This window comes from Poecilia reticulata, linkage group LG23, assembly GCF_000633615.1.
Source record: "Poecilia reticulata strain Guanapo linkage group LG23, Guppy_female_1.0+MT, whole genome shotgun sequence".
Lineage (NCBI taxonomy): Eukaryota > Metazoa > Chordata > Actinopteri > Cyprinodontiformes > Poeciliidae > Poecilia > Poecilia reticulata.
The window spans coordinates 12,173,279-12,198,947 of record NC_024353.1 but is presented as its reverse complement, the minus strand read 5'-3'; the positions used below and the strand labels follow the sequence as shown (position 1 = coordinate 12,198,947).

The following is a 25,669-nucleotide window of genomic DNA, read 5'->3' as shown; positions in this document are numbered from 1 at the left end:
CGAGAGCAGAACCAGCATCTTATGTCGCAGCTCGAAGACTTAAATAATTTTGTGGGTTATTTGTTTAGCTTTCTGTCATGCTAATCCGGGTGAGTGTTTGTAGCTGTGCGCTGCTTTACCTGCTATCTGATCCTCCATATGTCTTTTTTACTGCAGTGAGCCTCGATGTAGCCAAACTCCGTCAAGTATGGCATTGTTATTATGTCGTATTAGCTTCGTTGTGTTGATGCATTTTGATGTGCTTCAATTTTTTGCTGCAACACGCAAACTTCCCCATTCACTCAGTGCGTTATAGTTCCACATCGCTTAGGATTTGTTGCTGCGCGTTTGCGCAGTGTGAAGGAAAGAGGAGACCAGCTGCACAGGCAGGCTGCAAAATGAGATGCAGGTGATCGGTATTGGCAACAAGAGCCAATGATCGCCGATCACCGATCATGCACTTTTTCACGAAAATCGGCCGATTATGATCGGTGACCGATCGATCGGCACACCTCTACTTTCTACTGAAGCCAAGTTCTCAAAACTGTCTAAATAAGTTAATATTTTCTTTTAGATTGCAGCAAACATCTGTCTGCTCCTGAAATTCTCTACAGTTTATTTTTTTAAACATCTTTTTTTCTCAGCAAAATCAGAAAATATCCAGCGTGGAACAGAATGTGATTTGTCCACTCATATATAATTAGTTGCATGAGTTGATTGGCATCTTAGTTTCCATTTCACAAACACTTGCAACTAAAGCACAGAGGTTTTACTCAGCTACAGGTCAATTCACCTCTTTGCCAATTCATATTCTCATTTTGTGTCCATGTTTAATTATTTCAGTGCAACCTATGTCTATTTTGTAGGAACTGTTTTGTATCTATATACTGCAGCTGTGAAGAAGTATCTTCTGCATAAGGGATTTCATCAGGTTATGCTTTTTTTCCCCATTTCAATTGAATGTTTCAGACTTCCAACAAATTTTTATATCAGTCTAAGATAACGTTGGTGAATGCAAAATAATCACATTTTTAAGGTAAAAAGTTGTTTAAGCAAAGAAGTAGAAGTAGAATGCCTAGAGGTTGTGCACCCTGGTAGCAAGTTGGTGTGAAACTCGCACCGCATTTCACAAAAACACTTTCATATCCTCCAGCTAACATGGTAGAGGTTTTTATTTTTGCTCTCTGCCAGAAAATCTTGAAGGAGGATACTTCAAGCACTCTTTGGTTATGCAGCAGGACAATGATCCAAGGCATACCAGAATATTCACCAATGATTGGCTCAAAATAAAGTTTTAGATGACTCGAAGTTTTTCTAAATAATGTGAAAATGTGGTTAAAAGGTGATGATGATTTCACAAAGGTGTGTCCACTGCTTTCTAAATGCGGTAGCTGATCAAATTCACTAACCACATCTTACTTTCAACATTTTGATTAGACCGCATTTGGAAAGCAAAGATGGATTTAAAAATATCAGTGGATCTCTAAAATTAGGCTTTTAGGTATTTATTTAGGCTAAGATGTATTACTGCAATGCCTGGAAAAAGTAGTATGTAAATTAGTTCTGCAGCATTTTTTCCTTCAGGTTGTGGACTGCATTTTAACTGGACCAGTGTACTTGGATTGTTTTTGGAGAAGATTTTAGTACATTTGCTTGGCATTGTTCCCCAAATCATCACCTTTCCACCACAGTTGACATCAGGTCCTAATATGTTGTTTGGTTTTTGCAGTGCATCTTGTGGTTGATTCAGGTAGATCATTGCAAATACAAGTTGTGCAGCCATGATCTTTTTACACATATAGAGCCATGGCAATGTTTTGGCACAAGTGTTACTTGTTCAAGATTTTTCTCCTTCAATATTGAATATTTATGCACTGCAGTCTTATGCTTTGGTTCCGTTTGACAGAACAAATGTAATGCATTTTTTTCGACTCGTGTATAATCCTTTTTACAGTAGAGTGGACTTCTCAGTGTTTGGAAAGGAAAATCACTTTTCCCAGATTAATGAGCAGCAACAATTGCCTCTTTGTGGTCACTGCTGAGGATTTTCTTTCTTGAGTTGTTAACACACACCTGCATGAGGGTGTAAATTCCTCTATGGACTGACTGGATATAGTGACTAAATATGATGTGATGCGATGCAGTATCATGGTTTTCTAGATATTTCTCTTGGAATACATAAAGGTTTGGATTCCTTTTTCTTAAAAATAACTAAAATTCTTATTTGTACAAGGAACAAAAGAAACAAAATACAATTAATAAACTCACCTGGCTCGCATTTCAGTATTTCACCTTGAAAAGACTGACTTGGCGACCATCTGGAAAGACCATATGTCCTCACACTTCTGAGTCCAATGAGAAAAGAATTTCAAGGCTCTTTGGACAAATTAGCATCACTGTTCACACAAAATGTCTGTGGGTGTGTTTGGAAACATGCATTGTTTGCTTTATTTTGAAAGCTTGCTTGGTTATGTTCCAAAGAACAAGACCTGCCAAACCTTTTGCTTCTTCTAGGTTGGTTCATAACTAAAACAAAAGTGGGAGTCTTTATGTAATATAATTTTTTTTCTTCAGAAATGCTTTAATGAATAACTGGACTCTTGATTTTCTTATTTAAAAAAGCAGACAATTTGTGGTCTTATCGCTACACCTCACCTGCAAATGTGATAAACACATTTCTACAACAGTAACTTCCAGGTCCAGCCAGGAAATTATGTGTGACATGCAGACGCATAGCTCTTTGAAAAAAGTATTCACACCCCCAATACTTTGGTCAACATTTTGGTTTAGATTTAAATACTATTTGTGGAGGAAAACAAACACTACACATGATCTTGAATACACAATTTCCCATCATTTGGGGGCGGTATTATGCTGTGGAAAATCTGGTTTGAGTTGATTTTCAGCATGAAAATGCTGAAAATGTTTCAGAAAAGCCCAATTAAGAATGTGGGGGTTTATGACAAAATGTGTAAAAGTTCAGCAGCTATGAATGCTTTTTCTAGGCATTGTAGTAATACATCTTAGCCTGAATCTATAAACCTACAAAAGCAGGGGAAAAAATACCCCACACAGTCCACAGCAAAACCTTTTTGTGCGTGTCTGCAGGTGGTGGCTGTGTGCTTCAGGCAGTTCTCTGGATGACTGGTGGTGGCCGGAATAGACTTTGGTCATTTGTATTCCCAGTGGGAGGAAAAATCCATTTCCAACAAGCATAATGAAAAAGAAACCAAGAACAAAAAGCAAAAAGTTAAAAGGACAGACAAAAGAACAAGGCAAAACAGTGAAAAAGTGCCATGGAGCCCAAAGAATCACCAAGTGAATTATCAGAGGAGGCGTTGTGATGCAAAGAGCAGGGCTGCGGTGTGTCTAACTCCGCCCACATTGACCTTGCTCAGACCTCCTGAATTTATCCATTCAGTGTGGATTGCACACACACACACACACACACACACACACAAAACAATACACACCATGATTGAAAACCACCAGGAGAAACTGTTGTCAGGGGTCCAAGCTCTAACTGAATGCATTCCTGATTTCCTTCCTGTTTTCACTTGTCTTTTGTAGCAGAGTGAACAACACCAACTTTGATTCACAGACTGTTCTGTTTCTCCTCTCTGTCTTTGTTTTTGGTGTGCACATGCTTGAGTGTGTAGGTGTGTGTGCTTGCCTTCTGACGCAGGGTAGATTTGTCGATTTGGACCCCCACCAATCACACCCCTGAGCCAAAACACACTGCACTTTTGTTCAAGCTTGCCCACTTGACTGTAGAAATAGCACTTTTCTTTCTCCACCTTAAGAAACAGTGACAGCAGAGTGTGAATTTGCACTGAAAGATCCAGAAAGCTGCGTTTACTGGATTTAATTTATTTATTTTTTGTAATTTGGATGGAAACAGACAAAAGCCACCATTTTGGTTGATAATACATGCATAACGCAACACACACACGGCATAATCATTGAATGGAACAGTGTGATAATCACAACTTTCTTAATTGGTTCTGCTGGTGGTTCATGTGTAAAACGTGCCATTATGAGTTTACTAATGTGTGCTATGATATTTGAATCATTCCTTTGTTTGTTGCTGCTTTGATGACCAGCAAATGGCACCATTTTAAAGTATTTACACACTAAAAGGTAATACAGTGAAGATTAAAGTCGACTCACCTCTGTTATGTTGCTGATTTGATTTGAGAGACAGTCACAGAACTATACTGTAAAGTGGGTGGTTAGAATGGAGAGCAATATATAAAAATAGTTTGAGAAATGCATTATTAATATGAACATAATACTGTTAACTCTTGTCTGATGCAACACTATGTCTTTGCTTGAATTTCGATCTACAAGCTGCGGATTACAACAGGACTGTATTTGGCATTTCTCATATACAGCCAGATATATGAGAAATGCCAAACAGCTTTCGCAGGTGAACACTTCAGTGTTGTAAGCCACCCTTAACTTTTATAATCTTTTTTTATTTCAGATCTGCTGCCTTGGGATCAAACTGTATGGTGTGTTGTCAGATTTTTCCATCTAAAGATTAGAAGACAAGGTCGGTGAATTTATTTTTTTGCTGGTTTAATTTTCCTGATATGGAACAGATTCTCAATTGGATTGCCTGTGTTCATTCTGCTGTAGTTTTGGTTTCATACCAGAAATGCACATGCATATAGGCCAAAAATATTTAGCCTTAATGTCTTCCAAGTGGCTTGTGACTATCTCTTATCAGGACTTCTTATGGTGCCTTTTTAAAAAATGTCTTTCTTCTTGCCACTCCTCCATATTGCCCCAACAAACAACTGTCTTGTCAGCAGATTCACCCACCTGAGTTATGGATCTCCGTAGCTCCTAAATAGCTACCATGAACACTTACAACAACATTTTGGCCTCTGAAGTATGCAAAACATCATCCGTGATTGACACGTTTTATGTGCCCTGTGTTGTCATGCTTAAAAAGCTCCCTAGTTTCATAACTGTGTTGTTCCTTGAAGTGCCAATATATTCCATTCATAAAAGACAAACGCTGCATGCATTAAGCAAAAAATGCACTTTTTTCTCAGTAAAACATCTCGGAGCTAAACTGTGATGTCCATCTGTCAGTGTGTTCATAGGTTTTGCAGAATGACAGATTTCATACACAATAGATCCATGCAAGAGTTTGGAATCACTGAGAAATTTGGTACAGATATTCAGAATCTGTCAAGGGTAAACACTGTCACCCACCGATTCAATTTGAAACAGATGACACATGGCTTTGCACAGACATTTGCACACATTTACATAAAGCATTTGGGAGTTTCAGTGACATGGATTACCATAACATTTGGTATCGGAATGAAATGTGATCTATGAAATGTGATCTAGGAAGACCTCAGTTATTATCTTTCACTTTATAATATTACGACGATGTTGGCATTTTCATTTTAAGCACGTTAGTATTCACTACAGGGAATATAACAGGTTTCCTTTCATTTTAAAGCAAAAGATAAAAAAAACTAAACGGTACATCAAATCTTCCAACTTTCTCCTTACACTTAACATATAATGTTTAATTTCAACTTGTCACTTGTTAAATTTTCAAAAGATTTTAATCAGAACACATTGTTCCATTACACAATTCCTATGCACTTCAAAATGAAGTGCATAGGAACTTCATTTTGAAGTTCCTATGCTTCAAAATGAAGCATAGGTACCTTCCAGCACCTTTGCTGCTGGAAGGTTTATGCGAACCTTCCAGCAGCAAAGGTTCGCATAAAACCTTTGCTGCTGGAAGGTTTTGTGCGAAACCTGCATTGGCATTTTTAAAGCCGAGCTGAATTTTGAAGAGCCAACGCTAAATCCCGCAGCACATGAATGACGACAGCAGGGTGACCACCAGTCTTTCATTCGTTCAGCCTACAGCCCATTTACACACTTCCCCACACAGACCCACCCCACACTGCTGACCACTGACAGTAGGGATATGATTGTGACTAGAGAGGCCCTCTCCATCCCTTTCTTTTTCCTCAGTTATTCCTTACCACAAACACTTTACTCAGTCCAGTACAAAGAGGACTTTGTGATGGAGGGAAGCCAATGTCTTTCATTGTACTCCCGAGCTTTGTCTCAACATCCATACACATTGGGGATCTTTCAAAGCTGTTATTAGGAGACTTGTAATGATGAATCACAAATTTTTTGCTCAAATTCAACAAAATGGAAGCTTTAATAAGATGTCTAAGAAAAAAAAAAATTTTTTACAATGGGGATTCTCTTTCTTCCTTTTGTCATCTGCCACTCCTTCTCTGTATCAGTGTTCACATCAAAGCAGCTGACAATGACCCCTTTCTTTCCCGCCATTGTGGTTCTTTGTCTTCTCCCACTCTCAATCAATGTCCACAGCATGTCACATGGCCAAACACGCTCTCAGTGGCCTCCTAGTGTGTTCTCATCAATCTGTCTCCTTCTGTGAGGAAAATGACAAGACATAACTGGCAGAAAAACAAGGACGTTCTATTATTGGATAAAACTATACAGGATTTAATTTTTATTTTTTTAAATTGTCAGTCAGAGGTTCATAAACACTTGTGAGAAGCATTGGGGTCACATTGATCTTGGGTCTTTCAGCCATTCTTTTTTCACACTGGATTCTATCTGTGAATCCACATAAAAATCTCCGCCTTTTTATGTCAAGGTGATTTCTTTTTTCTGCCAGCATATTGCATCAGAATAAATTGAATATTACCTAATTGCTCAAGATGTTGATTTTGCTTCTTCTTTCAGATGAATAGATTTTTTTTCACATTCTTTTTTTTATTTATTTTTTTACATTTTCCTACTGAGTTAAACAAGGTTTTCCTCTGGTTTGATTTTGGAGCATATTCCCTCCCAAAAATCTGCTAATCATCTCATAATCTTTGTGAGTTTGAATGAGGAACTTTTTACTTTAGTTTTAGATTTGTCCCTCTTGGCTTTCCATATTCAATTGCCTCTATAGTTTTAAGGTTCTTTGTACTTCTGTACTTTAATATGTAGTATGTTTTTTTCATATTCTTTGGTACATGTGTAGTTTGTTAGTCGTGGTGATGTCACAGTCTCTATTGAGTTTCTTTGTGTTTCTAAGTTTGCATCCTAGAGTTTACTGTCTAGTCGGCGCTAGTTCTCTGCTCCCTGATTTACGCAACATCTTCCCTCTGGATCTCGGCTTCCTGCTCTTCCCAGATGTCTATCATCTATTCATTCACTCAACTGTCTTGCAATCAAACCCCTCTGCATAAATACTACTTATTTTGACCTGTCTTTCAGTGTAGCTGGTTGTGGTTGCCTCTCATTGGTCTTACAGTCTTCTTCTTTTTTTTTTTCTTTTTTTCTTTTTTCCCCCCCTCAATTTGCACACCTGTGTATTTTAAAGCCGTACCGTGAAACATACAGGAGCTGTGGGTCTATTTATTAGCCTGCAGTACAGATTCAAATCAATTGTGATCGCCTGAATGAGTGTTTTGCATGCCTGACTAAAACCTTCAAGTCTCACTATCCTCCTTTCCCCATGACAACAGTGAGTCATCTCTTTCTGTGGCTTACAGGAACACGCATGCACGCAATTCTTGTGTAAATAGCATTTTCTGGGTGCTGACAGGCAAACATATCCTTGTTCTGTGACAGAATGTCTGAATGTAGAGTTTTTGTTCACATGCATGTACCTGAGGTACAGACTAACTATATATTCATGCAGGTAAATGTCCTTAGTTTTTTTTCTTTAAAAATACAACTTTAAAAAAACAATGGAAAAGGTGCTTTTGCGATGCATTATGCATCACTTTATATAAAGAAAAAAAATTGACGGTTTTTGCTTTGACAAGTTTAGCAGTTTAAGTGTTCACTTAGTGGGTATGGTGTCAACATAGCAGCCAGTTGGGTTGACATTTTTGCATCTTGTTGCAACAAAATAGAGGGAAAAAAACCTCAGCGAAAATAAAATAAAAATTCAACCATTTCTTTGTCTTGTGTTTTCCCCAGGAGGCAGGCCATCACCTTCATGTCAGTGGATGTATACTGCTCACTCGCCCACAAAGATGACAAAAGGTTTGAATTTGAAGTTATTTTTTATTGGTTAGTAAAAGGTAAAGGGAAAAACTATGACATAAAATTCATGTTGGTTTTGATGTTTGTAAGGGAATTATAATAGTGGATATTTTATGGAAAAATAAAGGACATTGTTTCCTATGATTAAACAGAATTAACCAAATCAGAAAACCAACACCTGGGAGTTGATAGGTGTGCGGATATACAATAGTAATAGTTAATTATGATTTGTTGATGTGTTAATGGCATTAACACCTCACCGCCCTAATTAATTATGGAATAATTAATAATTAATTACGGCTAATTGAAAGCTGAGCTGCAAGAATTTGACTACATGCCTTTTGAAATTCAATATACTTCCAATTATTGGATCCAAACAGTCCTTTGTCATTGCAAAATTTAAGTATTTGTATAGAGACGACAATCACTGTTCAATATATAGTTCAGAGCTATGCTATAAGCACAGGTATACATGTTGGTCTAAGCAGAGGAGAAATGTCTATTACATTGTGAAAAGTTGTGTGCAAATCAGAGCCAGGATTAATTGATGTCTTTTTAAAAAGGCCACATCTTCCTCAAGATGTGTGAAGCTCCTTGCTGTTTGACTCAAAATTTAAAGATATATTGGTGTGAAACCAGGTTTATTAAATCTGACACCTCTTGTTGTTTGTACCATGCATTTGAATGATTTTATTTGAGTGTTTGATCACATGGGTGAAATGACTCATCTGTGGCTTACTGCTTGGAGGACCAGGCATCCATTCTCGCTTGTGTCTCTCCTCTTACTGCTACGAAACACTTCCCACACACACCTCACACAGAGCCAAGCAATACTAGGTCAAGCTGTCCATGTGTCATTAAAAATGGATAACCATTTGACTTGCCGAGACTGGTGTGTGTGTGTGAGAGTGAGCAAAAGTGAACGCGTGTGTGATTTATTGCGCTGCCACTGAGGAAATAAAAAATGTCCCTCATTCCCTGATCCATTTTTGGCAAGATGCTGGCAGGTATGAGCAGGAGATTAGACTAACATGTGGGTGTGACTGCAGGTTAGTGTTTTTAAAGTGTGTATAGGTGATGGGGGTCTGTGTGGATTACAGTGATCTGTAGGCGAGAGAGAGGAGGAGAACTTGGGAAAATTCAGCCAAAATGGAAGATGAGACAATTAATGTATTTTTCTAAAATTGAGCAACAAGAAGAGGGAGAAGTAAAAGACAAATGGGTTGTAGAGAAACTATATTAGATGATGAAAGCACTACTCTGAGCAGATATTAAAGATTTTTGTTTGGCTGTAGTGAAGCAAATTGGTAAAAGCTTTAACAGTTTGTGGATGTACTTCATTATTCTACTGTGCTTCTTTGTGACCATTCCACTGCAATTAATACATGTAGATGCATTGTGTAATACTAACAAAACTTTCTATAAAGACTTACAACTCTGACCTATTTTCAATTGTGAATTCAGCTAACAGTAGCAATAATTCTCAGTCAATAGATCAATCGATATAGTCTTCTTTCAATCCTTTTTAACAGAGAAAGGATAGTAATGCAACTAAAATACCTGCCTGTTTCTTATTATTGGTACTGCTACCTCCCTATTTCACAAAGAAAGATGTACAAAGTGAAAAGAGGATGCAAAGGTACTAATGACAGAGAACGTCTAGACCAAACATCTGCTTCCACCACAGGAAGATCACGTTTGCCTCTGCTAAATTTAAATCAAAGTACAGATCAGTCCATCAGGAGAGGAAACGGCACAGATGGAGGCTAATGTGAGAGATCACATGACGGAGAGAGAAAATGGAGGAAAATGAAAGCATTCTTCTGTGTTGAAGGTGGTTTTGACTTGTGTAATGAACAATTTAAAAGATGTTCCTTTAATCTAGGCTACGGTATGCAACATAACAAGCAAATCATTAGGACAGACATTCTTGGGATATAATCATAATAAAAAGTAGAACTTTTTTTCTTTATTTTGCAGGTTTATTTTGTATGAAGATGCTGATCCCTGCCACATTGTATAAATACTTCAACCTAACTTCAATCGGAAGTAGATTGTTCTATGATGAAATTATTTGCAAGTTCACTCTTACCTATAGTCACCAATCTTCCCACAAGTGGCTAACTTGAGAAACTTACTAAAAGGTCACAGCAAAGATGCTAAGGGAAATTGGAGAAAATCCTTAACTTGACCTTCTCCAAATACCTCACTTGACTTGCTAAATGTTGGTCCATGACAGTACAGTTAAAATAAGAATGAGGGTTAACGTGTTGTGCATGAACAAAATAAGCTTGTGGACTGAAGTACCTAATGCAAGTGCAATCAAGACAAATGAGACAGGAATGGAACCCTGCAGTGTGCAGTTCTAGTTTTTATTTCCACGCACTTCTTTCAAGGGGTTGCCAAGACAATGCCTCATCTCCACAGAACGAATCTTGCAGTATGCACAATTACATCTGAATGAACAACACTTATGAAACCAAAACAAAGATGTTTCCCCATAACAACTCTCACCTTATTAGTGCAAACCAGGTTGCTTTGGTTTTAAACTTCATGCATTGAATACTTAACTTAACCCATCCTCATTCACCTTTTGTGACATACCTCCAGTTTGTCCTGACTCCAAGCATGTGAAATGTCAGGAGATCAAGTTGGGATGGACGAAGGCAGACGGCAGCAAAGGTAGATGAGATTTGTCCAAGGCACTGACATTTTTGAGAAGGAAAATGTGAAATATTGGCTGACATTTGTACTCCGTGTGTGTGTGAGAGAGAGAGTGTGTGTGTGAAGACACTAGCCTGGGAGCAATAAAGAAGAGCGAGGCGGTTGAAGATACAGCAGTGCTGTCCTCTTTCTACATGCATGCTGTCAGAAAAAATTATTCTGTCATCCCAGTTCATATGCATGTACTGGACAGTTAAAGAGGTCACTTGTCATATTGAAGTCCAGTGACTTGTTTGGAAAGATACAATAATAGCACCTCTGCAATACAGTGATGCATGATTTAATATGTAGTTTCATACATGCGGGTAAAAACACAGTGTAATATCGGCAGAGACGGTAATTACCTTGCTGGCCTCTAACCATTTTGAATACAGCAGCATGTTCTTTAGAGCACTCATCCCAGCTTGTGATCTTTGTGTGAACACTGCAGTTTACCTTCAGCTATTGGATTATGCAGTTAATGCAGAATGATTTGGTGCAATAAATCCCTATGTGGATGAAAACTATACTCTTATATCCTTTCATTCGACTTAAACATGTTCTCTTATATTCAAATTGCCTTTGAATCTAAGAGAAATGTTGGGTTCTGAGAAATGGGGCTAGCCCAAGGTTATATGAGGACTCAAAGAGAATTTAATTTCTGGCTGCTCTTCACCAATTCAATCAGCTTTTTAATGTAGATTTTGTGGAATCTGTGAGAGGGGACAAAGTTTAGTTGACTGAATTTTTATGACTGTGTTTATGTGATCAAACTGATTTTAAAGACATGAACAACTAAAACAACAATGATGATCCACTGGGGTGTACCAGTCAGTATTACAAATAGAATGTAGGTATATGTCTAATTTCAGAGACTATATGGAAAAGTTTTCATAACCATTTTGCGTGAAAAAATTCCACTGCTTCACCTGTATTTGACAGAAATCAGTTAACACTCAAATTGAAACAATGTGGCAATATTTGACTATGAAGCATAGCATAACTTAGCAACTCTCCCCACTTGTTGCTGTGCAGTTGTAGTCAGCTGGGTGAAAGAAAGCTGCAATACATTTCCCTCACTATAAAAACTAATTCAGCTTTTAAGAAATATTTTTACGTCTGTGACAGGTTAAAAAAATTAATGGGGACATCTACCTTTATGCTGTCTTCAAAGCAGCTGAATGCAGGCTAGCTACTCGAGCAGAAACATTGCCCGTATCGATCTGCTATAAAGAGCACAACAAAATTCTTTTCTGATTTAATCAAATGTAATTAGATCATGTTGCATATTTTTGTTTTTGAATTTTGTGTAAACACTGAAACCAAGAAACTAAGGATTATTATTTTTTTATTATTATCATTTCCATTACTTTGCACTGCATTACTGACATTGAATTGCCCTTTGTGGATAAAAATAACAGTCCAGTCTCTGGTAACATGTCTGGTAATATTCAGGCTATTCAGCTAGATCAATAGAAAATCATAAGCATAATCGGCACAGTATCACTGACATCATAACTACGCAAATGTCTGAAAATGATCACAATGGGCTGCAGTGGTTGGGAATACTGCCTTGAATGAATCACTGGAGACCGTATAAAATATAAAGAGACAACTGAGTGAGAAAGATGGTCATAAAGCATCCAAGTCTCCTCCATGAACTTGCAGCACAGCCTGAGACACTGAACACCAGCTCAGCATGCTCAGTGTTATGAAGCATTTTTTATCTTTTACTAGATTAAAAGCCTTCTATCAAAATTGGGGTCAAACATTACTTTGTGTCCTCTGATGCATGGTACCGCATATCTTGCATTACAATTTGATGTAGGGCTGCAGGGGTGCTGCAAGGCATGCTGGGATGTGTGTATATGATAACATTAGGAAGGCATATACAGCAACACCTGCAATCTGAAATTCCTTCAGGTAATGCCGTGGTGCAACCTGACAAAGTACATTATTATGGGAAAACAAGACACTAGATAGATGTTTAGGATGCTAAAAATAAATCACTAATACTAGAAACCAATGCAGCTAAACAGTCTAAACGATATAGAAGCATTCAGGTTGTGCTGGACCCATAAAACAGTTATGGTCGAGTATAGTAACTCTTATATAACAAGTGGTTCATAAACTGACTGGGACAAGCACAGTAGTAATATTACAGTGAAGAGTTCTCAAACTGGTAATGCAAACTAAATCCTGGTGAAAGGTATATGCTAAATTGTTCAACACACATTTCTTTCAAAACTCATCAAAGAGAAAATAACTTTTCTTGATCATTGCTTTACTGGTTTGAGCATGGGCGGGACAACTGTGGAGCGGGCCCCCTAGGACGACTTGTACTGGTGCCATTGTTCCCACCCCCTCCTCTCCAACATATGCAACACTTCCAATAGGGTTTTAGGATGCCTTGCAGACATGGGTGGGGAACTTTGCAGTGTCCCCCCTCCTCCACCATGTTTGGCCCTGTCCTGCAGCTCAGTTTTAATGCATTGAAGGTCTTAGGAGTCTACAATAAAGCCTCAATTCCGGTGTTAATGCAACTACGACACAGACTTGCGTCCATAGCAACATTTCACACTACTGTAGACTGATGCACACAGCGGAGTAGAGGGGCTGGGCTCTAAGGATTTTATGCAGTCCTAGTCTGCTCTGGCCAGTGTCTATGCTGAATTGGTGTTAGCTGGTGGCGTGGGCTGGCCTGAAGGTCTTTAAAGGGAGTGTGTGTGTGGGGGTGAAAGGTTCCCTTTGGTGGGATGCTGTTTGTGTGGGATCTTGGGCCATGTCTGGAGTATTGGGCTCCTACTTGGTAGTCTCTGTCCCCATGGACTGCCATAAGGGGGTCCTCTTGTTCCTCCCTTAGCTCATCCAGTGAGGTGGAAATTTACCCTCCCTGCCCTTGTACTTTTAGTTCCATTTCTGTTCTGCAGCGGTGGGCTAGTGCCTGTTTGATGTATCTGGGCTCTCCTGCTTGGTGCTGAGCAGTCTTGCTGGGTCTTGAGCTTGAGTTGTACAACAGTAGATGGCTGTTTAGCTGGGTCAAGAGGACTCTGTACCCTTCCACTCACCTTGTTCCTCTTTAGCCTAGGGTTTCTTTGCTGTTGACCTTTCTCAGTGTGGGGGGTATGGCTGCCCTGTGGAGTGGTCTTGTGTCTGTCCACCTAGGGCTGCTGCAGCCTTCCATGGTTGGATCCACCTGTCCTTTGCAGCTCTCAGGTGCTGCGGGTTGCAAGACCTTCCACTGTTCTCACTTCTCTGACAGTTGTGCACCTCCTGGCGACGATGTAGTTCAAATATACCCATGCAATGCAAACACAATTATTTCTACACATGCGCTCACCCACCCTGTATTTATGTGTCCTAAATCTTAGCTGCACCTTTGTGTGTGTGTTTGTTTGGGAAGTTGCATTGCAGTGCAAAACCTATTGCCTTTTGTGTCTCCAGCAATTTTTCTGAGACACTAAGTAAATCGGAATCGAAAACGATAGATGTAGTCAACATGTTGAAATACCACAGAACAGAAAATGAGAAGAGAAGCTTTGCAACTCTTGAATGATTCCCTCTTCTAATTATTTAGCTGTATCCTGCTGGTGCAACAGTTCAGTTCGTCCCTGCCTCAGCTGCCGTCTCCCCGGGAGAAATGTGTCTGCCACAGCTTGCAGCCGAGTGGAACAATCACGCAGTCGCACCTCAACAACAGAAGGGGCCCGCTGTCTGTGTTACAAACCCATCTTTTCAGTTGGAGGCATCCTAGTGACGCAGTGGGATGCAGCACAGAATGAATTTTCACAGGCTGAGGATTTAAATCTGCCCTTGTCTTGACTTTTCTCCTCTATCCATACAAAATCTTTTAAAGTAGTGTGCTTGGATTATAATTTTGGACTGCTTATTTATTATCCAGTTATTTTTGTATTTTTTTAGATTTATATACATTTTTATTTTTATATGGATATCAGCTTTCCATCAATTTCCCTCCCATCTTTCTGACCTTGCTGGAGCAAATTCCTTCTCATTCTACTTTTAGCCACCTGTGTCAACACGGTTGAATTCATCTGTTTTCATTTTCCTCCTCTTCCTGCCTTTATGGCAGTCATAGTATCTGACCAAAAAAATTAGGGTTCTCTACCGCAACATTTTCATCGACTGAATCTGGACTGATACAACTGAGCTGAGTTCTTCTGGGTTGGACTTAATATGGGGAGGGAGAGGGAAAATGTAGCTGAGGCTGTAGGCTATTGATAAAACAAAAAGGCTAATATCCTCAACATGCCACAGTTTGTTGTAATGTTAAAACAAAGAATGTCTTAATACTTTGAGTCTCCAGTTTATTCCTCGATTTCAAACCAAAAAGGTTTGAGTACCTGAATTGGATTGAAACAGGCATAAAATCTGGCTTGCATAGCTGCAAAATAAAATTAGTCATATTTCCTTACCAAAACAAGGGTTAATCAAATGTCTTTCCTTTTAAGCATATTTTATGATAATGCTATTTTGGAAAGAAAAAACAAAGCTTTACATTTCAAGGTAAATATTCACACCATTATGTTTTGCTGTTATTTTAAGAAATTGTTTATTCAGACATTTGCACATATTCCTTACTAAGGGATAAATTATTTACTTGCACAAAGAAAATTTGATTTGCAGATTTATTAACCACCTTTTATTCAACATCTCAGTTTACAATTAACTTGAATTTCTTCTTTTTACTTCTCAGTTCCCAATATTGCTTACTACCAGTTTTGCAGAGAGACTCACAAAAAGATACAGTGATTATGGCGGTATGAATGAGTGTGTGTATCTGTGTGTGTGCCTTAACAATAAACATGGACTAGAAACACACTGTCCCAGCATTGTCACATATCTTTACCCTCCTAAAAACAAGTCCAGGTGTTTTGTAGGGTTTTTTTTGCCATCGTTTTGGCAATCACCAAGGCAACTTTGCTGACTTTGTTGTTTTTGTTTTTTGTCTCTCTCCCTAAATTGCCAGAGATTCTTGTCGTTAATTTCGTAGCCAGATTGTTGAATGCTGTTTGAAGCTATTATACCATTAATGACAACAATAATTAATGGACACTTTCCCTTTTTTAAAAATAATATATTTAAGTTCAGAAAAGTAACAATAAACAGAACTTCATCAGAGCACTGACAACCAGTGGAGACTAATTGGGGTTTCAATTAGAGTTCTCTTTGCACTGAAGGGTTCCTCCTTTGTGTCTAATTAAAACCTCCAACTGAGTTTTAACTAGAGGAGAAAATGGGATGTATGGGTGGAAGGTGACAAATGAAGGAATAGACAAATGGATTATGGGGAAGAAGAGAGAGCGCATATCCCTATGTTTAATGGTAAAAATAATGGAATGTGGATATTTCATAGATCTAATTAAATATATAGATGGATATTGAAGCATTAAGAGGCGAGATAATGAAAAAATATTGAAGCATAAAACATTTGGGCCAAATGGAGAGTGAGAGGGAGGAGATAAAAAAAAATATTGGCTAACTGGGAGCAAGAATGTAGCCGGAGGTGTAAGAGAAGCCTATGATAAAAGGGAGGGGTGCAATATGCTTGAATCTTAAAGAAAGGAGGATGGAAATAGAAGAGGACACAGCAAAGAAAGATTACTACGCTCTAATGATCAGACTGCCGTGTGCACAAGATTGTGTCTGTGCTTGTGTAGGGGAGTTGCCATGGTAATAAGTGGTGCTCATTAGAGGCAGTCCATGAAGTAGTCAGCAGCAGGTGTCCATCTGGGGCCCTTTTACTTACACTCGCACATGCACACGCACAATTATCTAATCAATCCATCTGTAATTGGACACAGCCACATTACTAATGTTGCCTATTTTTAGATTTTCTTAGAGACATTTAATTGTGACATATTTAAGATAGACTATCACAAAAGCATTTTACCAGACGACTGGGTTCTTATTGTAAAGACCACATCCTAGTTATAGTGGAAATATAACACTGTACACATGTATCTGTGTTTTTGAGAATATCTGAAATGCACCTTTCAATGAATGTAAACATTTGAATTTGTATGCATGTGCCTACTTGTTCTCTTCCTTTTGTGAGAACTTGGTAAATTAGTTTTTTAGAAGCAACAGGCTTTTCTACTGTTGTAAAACTAAAATCTGAATAGAAAGATATCTGAAACTTGTGAACATTTTCATGTTTCTGAAAAGTTTTCAGTCAACTTCAAGATATTTTAATTATGAAGAGTAAAAAGAAAGAGGACGCTCTACAAAACCTTTTAAACTGAGGTATTATGTATTTTCGAGGTACCATTTTGTAGCACAATCAAGTAACTGTCAACATCAGTTGTTTATAAAAATGCTGTATATGTCAAATATAACTTGAAGCAATTTGATTTTGCAATAAAAATTGTCATCACAGCAATGCTGCTCTGTGATGCCATTTACAACTAACTGAGAAGTAGCTTTATTAATAAGTGCAGCAGGCTCACTGTTCCTCCAGGTGTTTGCTAATTGCAGCTGCCGCTAGTCTGTTGGAGCTGAGTGGTAGATAATTATAGTTATGTACTAATTGTAGTACATAACTATAATCAGCCTGGCCCTTGAGTCTGATTGTCAAATTCTACAGATTTTTTTTAAACTTCCAAATAGAAGATGGTTAAATTGGGTTTAAGGTTCAGACATTTTAGTGGATCATCATTAGAAACTTACTTGCTTTTCTTTCACTTTCTGGTGAGTCCCGAACTTTCGTCCTTGCCACTAAAGCTCTGAATAGTACCCGTTTACAACAACATTCAGTTTGCTTCAACTATTCTTCTTTGTTTTTTGGGAACTCATTAGCTCTATGCCACAGGAAATTTGCTGAATATTTACCTTGTGAATAGCTGACACCAGCCCTTTGAGTACCACCAAATGCAATCCAAGGAAATACCACCTGCATTGAATGCCTTTTCTTTAGTTACTCATTTATTTAACATGCTTGTAAATGTCGCTTGTGTGCACTTGCAGAGAAGAAGATTTGGAAAGTCAGCAGTGACAAAGGTTTCACAACAATTAGAATAAGGTATTAACTTGAAAAACTAAGTAAAAATTGTCATTTTTTTCTTGCATAATGTATATTCTCATAGTGGGAGTTGGTCACCATTGGCAACCATGTCTTAATTTTTGTGCAATCCCCAAACACCAAATCATGAGATGGTGTTCCCCAGAGTACTGGGTAGCAGTAGAGTGTCTGATTGGTTTCCATGAAGATTTCAAGTGATTAGTTATGAAAGGTGGAATTTTCTAGACTTGTGTTTTCCCAGCATATAAATCAAAGTAGTAATAAAAAAATAATTTATGGTTTAGCACCATGCAATTGGTGCGTCTTTAGTAAAAATTATTGCATATTTTTTTCTTCTGAATTCAACATGAGGTCACTCCAGAAGTGAAAGATGTAAACTTTGCCAGAATCTTGACCGCAGTTATTTCTTAGGATTTTCAGACTCTTTCCTGCTTGTGCCAAGAGGCTTAATGCTGAACTCTTAGTGCTTCTGACATAAAACCTAGAGATCCTGAAAGAGTAGTTTTCTCTAACAGCACCTGATTTCTTGGGAGCAGCTATCCTACACATTTTAATGTCAGAATTCTGTGTTTTACATCCTTACTTACAGATTTTGTTTTGCTGTTTTTGATGTTGTGAGACTATGAAAGTAGAAACTGCAAAAGCACAGATTTTGAAATGGATAAAATCTTGTGTGCATTAGGAAATTACTGAAATACAAGTACTGTGAAGAAAAATTGCAAATTTAATGGCTAGATGCATTTCGGGGAGTTAAAATTTTTGATGTAATTGGGGCCTTTAAAAAAGAAAGGAGTGTTGATTTTGGCCATCTGGTTCATTACTGCTAATCAGGAGCAAATGATTAATTCTTAATTATGGGAAGCAATTTTGCTAATCGGCAGCTACATGTGTTTTTCCTGTTTGACTCAACTTATTTTCTGATTCAGGCATATCGGGTAAAAGAAAAGCATTTGATGGAAATGAGAATAAGTCCTTCTGCGACAACCTGACCAACTAAATTCAGAAGGGTTTCCCTGTTAGCAGCAAGCAGAGTCACCTCTTATTGATTGTACATACATAAATGCAATAGAAAATGTTTTAAAATGGAATTGAAGGGTATATTTTATCTAATACCTCTTCATCCCTTTCTACTGCCACTCTGGACAGCTACCTATGTGGGCCATATACAAATGCTGTCATAATTTAAAAATGACAACAAATGACTTGGAGATAAAAAATATATTAACATTACCAAGGCTAATGTTTTTTTTATATCCATTTAGTACTGAGTGGTTGAATCATATGTAAACATTTGTTAATATTCCATCATTCAAACTTCTCATAATGAACTGAAATAATACTGTGGGTGAAAATGGTTCCCACACATGACCCCACCCAGCATCTGAAGGTTCCCTGTGGTATTTGGCACATTGATGTTGGCAGCAGATTTTCTAACTGTGTGAATCAATGTTGCAGGAAACTCAGTGGAACCGAGCCACAATAAAATTGCTGTTATAAAATTTTTTTGGATCGCAAATGTTTTGCTGAAACTGTCCTTTAGTTCACTATAGTCTGGTATGTAGCTTCTAATTCAATTTAGCAGTGAGTATTTTTCAAACTTTACTTGTGACTCCTAAACAAAGTCTTAAATAATGTGTAAGGCAGGTTCCACGTTGTTGTCCATATATAGTGCTGTTGTCCCGTTTTATTTTCTTTAGGAAAGTGCTTTTAAAACTCAGCTTTGATACAATTGGAAAAAACATCTAAAATATGCGTATAAGTTTAAAACAACCCTAAATTCTATCACTAAAAGCAAACCACAGTCTGTATTAAATGATTTTAAAATCTTTACCCATGTAGTTACTGCGCAAGTGTCCATTTAATTTTAGACATAAAAGTTGCTGTTTTCCTGTCAGTGAACTGTATTCATAGAGTAAAAAAACATTGAATCCTTATATAACAATTTTTATCATCATCTTTTCATATTATTGATTGTGTTGATGAATAGATTGGCTCCAAGCTGTGGAAAGATGGAAAGGGTCTTTTGAAGTGAAGCAAAACCTCAAACCTCACAATGATTTTAGCAGTGTAGCAGCATAAAGCTCTGAGATGGAAATCAATATTATGAAAGGAAAGATTACATTTCATAGCTCCCCTCGTAAATCCAGCATGTGTGATATTTAATTGTTGAATCGTAAAAGTAGAGAAAAGAAAAACTGAAGGTCTATCAGTTCTTTGCGTGTGCCTCTGTTTGGTTTTGTTTTAAAGTCTGTGGCTTCACTGCATCCACCCACATGCATACAGCGCACACGGGGAAACAGTGATGCGGAGATCCTTCATTGAGCGTGTCTCAAGCTCAGTCGAGCATTCATTGCTTCCAGTGACCTAGAAATGAGTGACAAGGCAAACGAAAGCGAAAATGGCCTCTTCTCTCCCCAAGGTTTATGGATTCTGTCATGTTGGAATAGGTGGTTGTCTGTTTAGAGACGAGCCTCCACTTTACACCAGAAAAATACGGAACGATCCCACATGAACGTGAAAGGTCTTTGAAACTGCGAGTCTTTTTGCGTGTATCTAATATTTGCTCATCTAGAAACTGAAACATTTTCCCAGTCATCTTTGCAACGTAGCTGAAGTTTAATTGGATTGGAGGAAGAACATTTCTGAATGTTAATTCTCCAGTCTTGTCACAAATTCTCCAGGCTTTGAATTTTGACTTTGTCATTCTGGCACAAGATATTCATTTGATTTATGAGCATTTAATGCATTTATGTCATTCATATCAATATTTTCTAAACATCCATCTGGCTTTTTTTGTTTTTGAGAGATTATACAATGGTATTCACATATTCTCAGGCTTTGTTTTCCCCCTCCTTTTTTAAGCATGTAAAACCCTTGTGGCTTTTTAAGACATAAAAACAAACTTGCATTTGTTTTTACGATCATGTTACTCATGGTTAGGTGGATAATATTTCCATATGGTCTAAAATACAAACTTTCCAAAGGATCTGTGGTAATTTCTAATACAATTTACTGCCAGAAGTGACCAAATTTTTCCTCATGCCCTAAATCTAACTGCGGATTAGAGAAGTTGAGCTTCCTCAAGGAGGTAAAATTTTTTTCCCCCCAGCCTTTTAAGCTTTCACTAATTAAGACCTTTAAACCTCCTCTAAATGTATCATGACAAAGAAGTATTGATGAGTTTTGGGAAAGTTAACTTTCATTGATTCTCCATGCACACTCTATCCCGTTCAAAGGATTAGCATATTTTTAATCAAAGACTGTCCTCTCACTCATTAGAGGACAGGCTAATTGACTGAAAGTTGACAGCAAATCCAGTTATTTTACTTCTACTGCTTCAAATCTAAATGGAAGATAATTTCTAAGTAAATGGCCATTTATGTGCGTTGTATGATATAGGTTATTCAAAGTGAGAAGATTAAATTTCTGCTGTTAACTAGATCATTTCTGTGTGAAGTTTGGAAGGCTGCTCTCAATTCTCTGCACAATGCACAGAAATTAATGCACATCATTTCTTCTGATGGCAAAAAATGTATATTTTTTGTCGACGTTTTTAAGTTTTAAACATGGGAAAAGCGAGCAGAGCCATTCGTGTTGTGAATTTAGATTGAATTTTGACATTGCTAAAGACATTTAAACACTAAATGCTGCTAACCAGGGCAACATGAATGCACCTCTGAATGAGACGTGAAGGTGTGTGGGGGTGTGTTATAGTTGAATAGTAGCCATGGCAACTAACGTAATCACAAGTCCCAGGAAAATTAGGTGGCTGTGCTTACAGGTGCAGCGATTAAAACCCATCTGCACAGTTTCATTCTGTCGACTGACGGGGTGAGGTTAAGGGGACAGACGAAGTCCTTAGGGGGAACAAAAAGCGCTCTTCAACATCCCAGCACACAAAAGGATACAATGTGCCTTCTCTGTTAGCTGTGCTAACATGCAACTACCTGACAAATCAGAGAGGTGGTCTCATCTCCGCTGGTTCTGTGCCACCCTCTTCAGTAGCAGCATTAGGTTTATGTTTGGCTTTTGTCGAAACTTTTAATTCATGACAACAGCTTATTGTCTGGGTGAAACTAAGCTACCTGTGTTTCTCCATGTTGTTGCTGAAGTTACTGAATGAATAGTTACATTTTCTTTAACCATATACGTTTCTTTTTACAGGAGTTCTCTTCCCTTTTACGATTAATTTCGCACGCATGAGATTTACAGCTATCAAAACATATTTCTCTATATTTTAGAGTAAAAGCAGCTCTGCAAAAGCTCTAATGAAAAGGCTTCTTAAATGTGAGTTGGCAATTTTACACAGCTCAGCATTTCGTCTCTGAATAAATCCCATTCCATCCGCTGCTCGGACAGTCAAATATTTATCTCGTCTTTTCCACCATGCTGAACAGTGGCTGAATTGTGATGCTAATGTATGGATTTATTCAACAGAAGTGCACACATTTCAGTGTTTTCCGACTAGTTGGATCAAACTGTTACGATTAAAATGTATGAGAGGTCAGAATTGCACTCAGATGAGGAAAATGGAGGCAGAAATGTGATGCCAGGGGAAATCTTAACAAAAGACAAACTCAATGTTCTATACATTTTCAACAAGTCACATTAAAAAAAAAAAAAAAAAAAAAAATCGTAAAAGCCTAATTGTAAACTTTGTAAATGGTTTCAAGCTTCAGTTCTCTGGTTTTTGGATGACAAATATCTGAATTTTAACAGTCTGTATTTTTTCTGTATGCTTTAAAACGAACAAGTTTAGCTTTTGTATTATAAAGGACAAAAAGGCACCATTTGTATTGTCTCAATAAGAGGAAAAATGTGAACAATAGTTTTCTTTCTCCACCAACATTCCTCTTCTGTTAGCATGGCTTGGCTTCCAATGCTGTGAAATGATATCCTCGATCTTCTCAAAGCAAGATGAGCAGCAGGTTAAGAAAAAAAGGTAAAAGTTTCAAAGCATGGTAACTTGAAACCCTGGTTACCATAGTAACCATTCATAAAGCAGAGCCAGGAAAAACCTTAGTCCATAAGCCAGATTGCTTGGCTGGAAGTTCTTGTTTTTCATGAATTCCCTCTTGGACAAACACAAGTGGGAGTAGAACCTGCTAAAGAATCGCACAAGAATAAATCTAAGTAGTTTGAACGTCTTTTCAGGCGACATTTAAAATCCAGAGTTAATCCTATGCTTGGAGGAGTGATTGGAATAAAAGGAATCGTGTCTGAGTATTTATTTTGAAGTGTTAATTATTCAATTAAATCAGAACCCCCCACCCCCACCCACAAGTAGCAGATAAAAGGTGAATAAAAACTGACGAGCAGAAAACTGTTGCACATTTTTACTAAATTAGGACATCGTTACAAACTGAACACCATTTTCCCAATTTAGTCACACTATCGAAAGACACCTACTCTCAGACATAAGCATGTCTGCTGAAAGAGGCAGACAGAAAGCAAGGGGTTGCTGATTGAGGCTGATTGAGCACGAACAAGTGCACCGGCAGGAGGCCAGCTGTTTTTTTGGGCAAATTAGGGAGATGAGAGGCACTTCGCCTGTCAGTGTTTCTGGGACAACGTCCTATCTTTACACACATATTCACTTGTGCACAGATACATAAATGCCTGTGAGACAAGACTTGGATACTGCAACATCTCATAAAAGCAACAATTGTGGCAGATCTAAAAAAGAACGAGTGCTGAGTTTTCATCAACCGTGTGTAATTGGGGTGTCTCGTTTTTGTTCTTGACAGATAAATGCCAGACAGCCAAGGAGTTTGATTTAGAGTACAATTAGGAGCTGATTTGATGATAGTTTTCTGAGCAGCTCCTTTCTCGCCCAACCCACACACCCTTAAAAAATCCCATTTGTCTAAGAAAGGGTTTGTACTAAGCAAAAACAGTGAGAACAAAAAAATATTGTCTAGACTTTAAAATACGGATCTATCTTTCCAACCAGATACCAAAAATATTTTTAATAATAATGGTGAGTTCACACTAAATGCCTTACATGTGTTTGATGCTTCAAGTTTAACGCGTGTGCATTTTTGGTGCATTTATACCAAACACGCTTTGAGCGTCAGGTGCGTCTGGTTTACATTCAAAGCGTATGTGGAGTGTTGGCTACGCTTCAGTCGACAAATGCTCCAATTGGTTCAAATCACGCCACACTAGAGGCTCGAAATACGCTGCAACATCCCTCGACACGCATCCACATAGACTTTGAATGTAAACCAGATGCTCAAAGCGTGAATGCACCAAAAGTGGCTTTTTGCTACACACACAATCCAGGTTTGACAAATCAAAAATTGTAGTCCTTTCAGAAAAATTCAGTGCTTTTCCAGACTTTAAATATCAAAATCCATCACTGAGCAGTTATCATTTTAGCTGTTTATGCTTTCACACACTATTGAACAACAGAATCTCATCTACTTTCATTTACTATGTACATTTCTGAGCTTCTCACAACCCTCGTTTTCTTTTAAAAAAGAACAACAGTAGGAGTTAACTGTGTACTCTGGAGGACTGAACACGTCAGACTTGGAGGTTGGAGAAGGCTTTTGGCATTTGCAGTGTTCCAGCATGACAGCCATTTCTGTTCCATGAGGCATAAATAGTTCTCTTCTTATCTAAGATACAGACTCGGGACATCGGCTGCTATCATCAGCGTTGTGTAGCAACTCGGATCTAGCAGGAGAAAGGCAAGGCGACGGAGAGGAGCTGGGTGGGGATGTGGGATGTGTTGGAAGACAAAATAGTGACACACCACTGAAGGAATATTTTAGATCCTCCTCTAATGTCTTGAAGAAAAAAGAGGAAACATTATGCTATAGCATGGCTGCAGCATAAAGAAGCTTTCTGTTGAGGCACAGAAGAGCAGAGAGTAGATTACATTTTTTTTTCTGCTTGTGTGCTTATTGTAAAATGTCACTTTCTAATATAATAAATGAGTCTTGTGTAGACGCATAATAATACAAATACAGTAGTATCACTAAAGGGCATCCATTGTAGTCTTTTTATAACTTAAGAACATTTAGTTAATTCCAAATGACATTTTATGTTTAAGTTCAAATGTGATTCTTTTGACATAACAGGATTACGATGCCACTCTGGTTCTTTGCTTTGTTCAGTGCTCTTTTCTTTGCATCTAATTTGTTGATGTAGAAAAATGAAAGAGATGTGTGAATGGTTTTCATTCATATCAGTCATGAACAGTATGAGTTTAGGCGACAGTAGTGTCATTACGACCCAGCTTCTTTGATTAATGCAGAAGGCAGCGTCAAACCTGGCGGCAAGAGGATTCAGCTGATTTGACGATCTACACAAACACTCGCTCTTAGGGCAAACGTACCACAGTTTGAGAAACTACTACTCAACATCTGCTTAAAAAATTATTTTTATTTTGTAATTTCAAGCCATTTTCTTATGCAAAGCTTTATTGTGTTACTCATTATCTTGGACGCCTGTTAATTTCTGAATCACTTACTGGCACCATTAGGCTTAATGTCAGCCTCAGTTAATTTGCCTTTTCAGTGGACTAATATTATGGAAATATAATTTTGTTTTATTGCTTTTCTCTAAATTGCCAAGGGAGAGTTATATTGGAAAAAGGGAAATTTTTACTCCAACCTTTACTTACATGGTTGCTGGCGGTAAGTATTTAGAATTACGTAGTTACATTAACTTGAAAATTTTTTTGAATCGAGAAGTACTCCCAAGATAAGTTTACATAATTTTTTTTTACATATTTAATCAAATGTTATGATCAAGCAGTTACTTAATTATTAAGTAACCTTTTTGCCAAATAGTAAGTTAGTGTTTATGATTACTTTTAACTCCGAACTGATTAAAGATATGTTGAAGATAAGTTGCAATCAGAGGTGACTAGTT

General features: G+C 37.8%; 1 protein-coding gene across 6 annotated transcripts in view; it reads left to right on the top strand.

Annotated features, from left to right (window-relative positions):
- The window catches only part of LOC103459423 (secretory phospholipase A2 receptor-like), a 247,926-nt gene that overhangs the window by 3,712 nt on the left and 218,545 nt on the right, over positions 1-25,669 (top strand). For all 6 annotated transcript variants that reach the window (XR_532739.2, XR_001776216.1, XM_017302837.1 and 3 more), the window contains exons 2-3: positions 4,466-4,534; positions 7,978-8,043. The gene's annotated coding sequence lies outside the window, so the exon portion shown is untranslated. The remainder of the gene's footprint in view (positions 1-4,465; positions 4,535-7,977; positions 8,044-25,669) is intronic.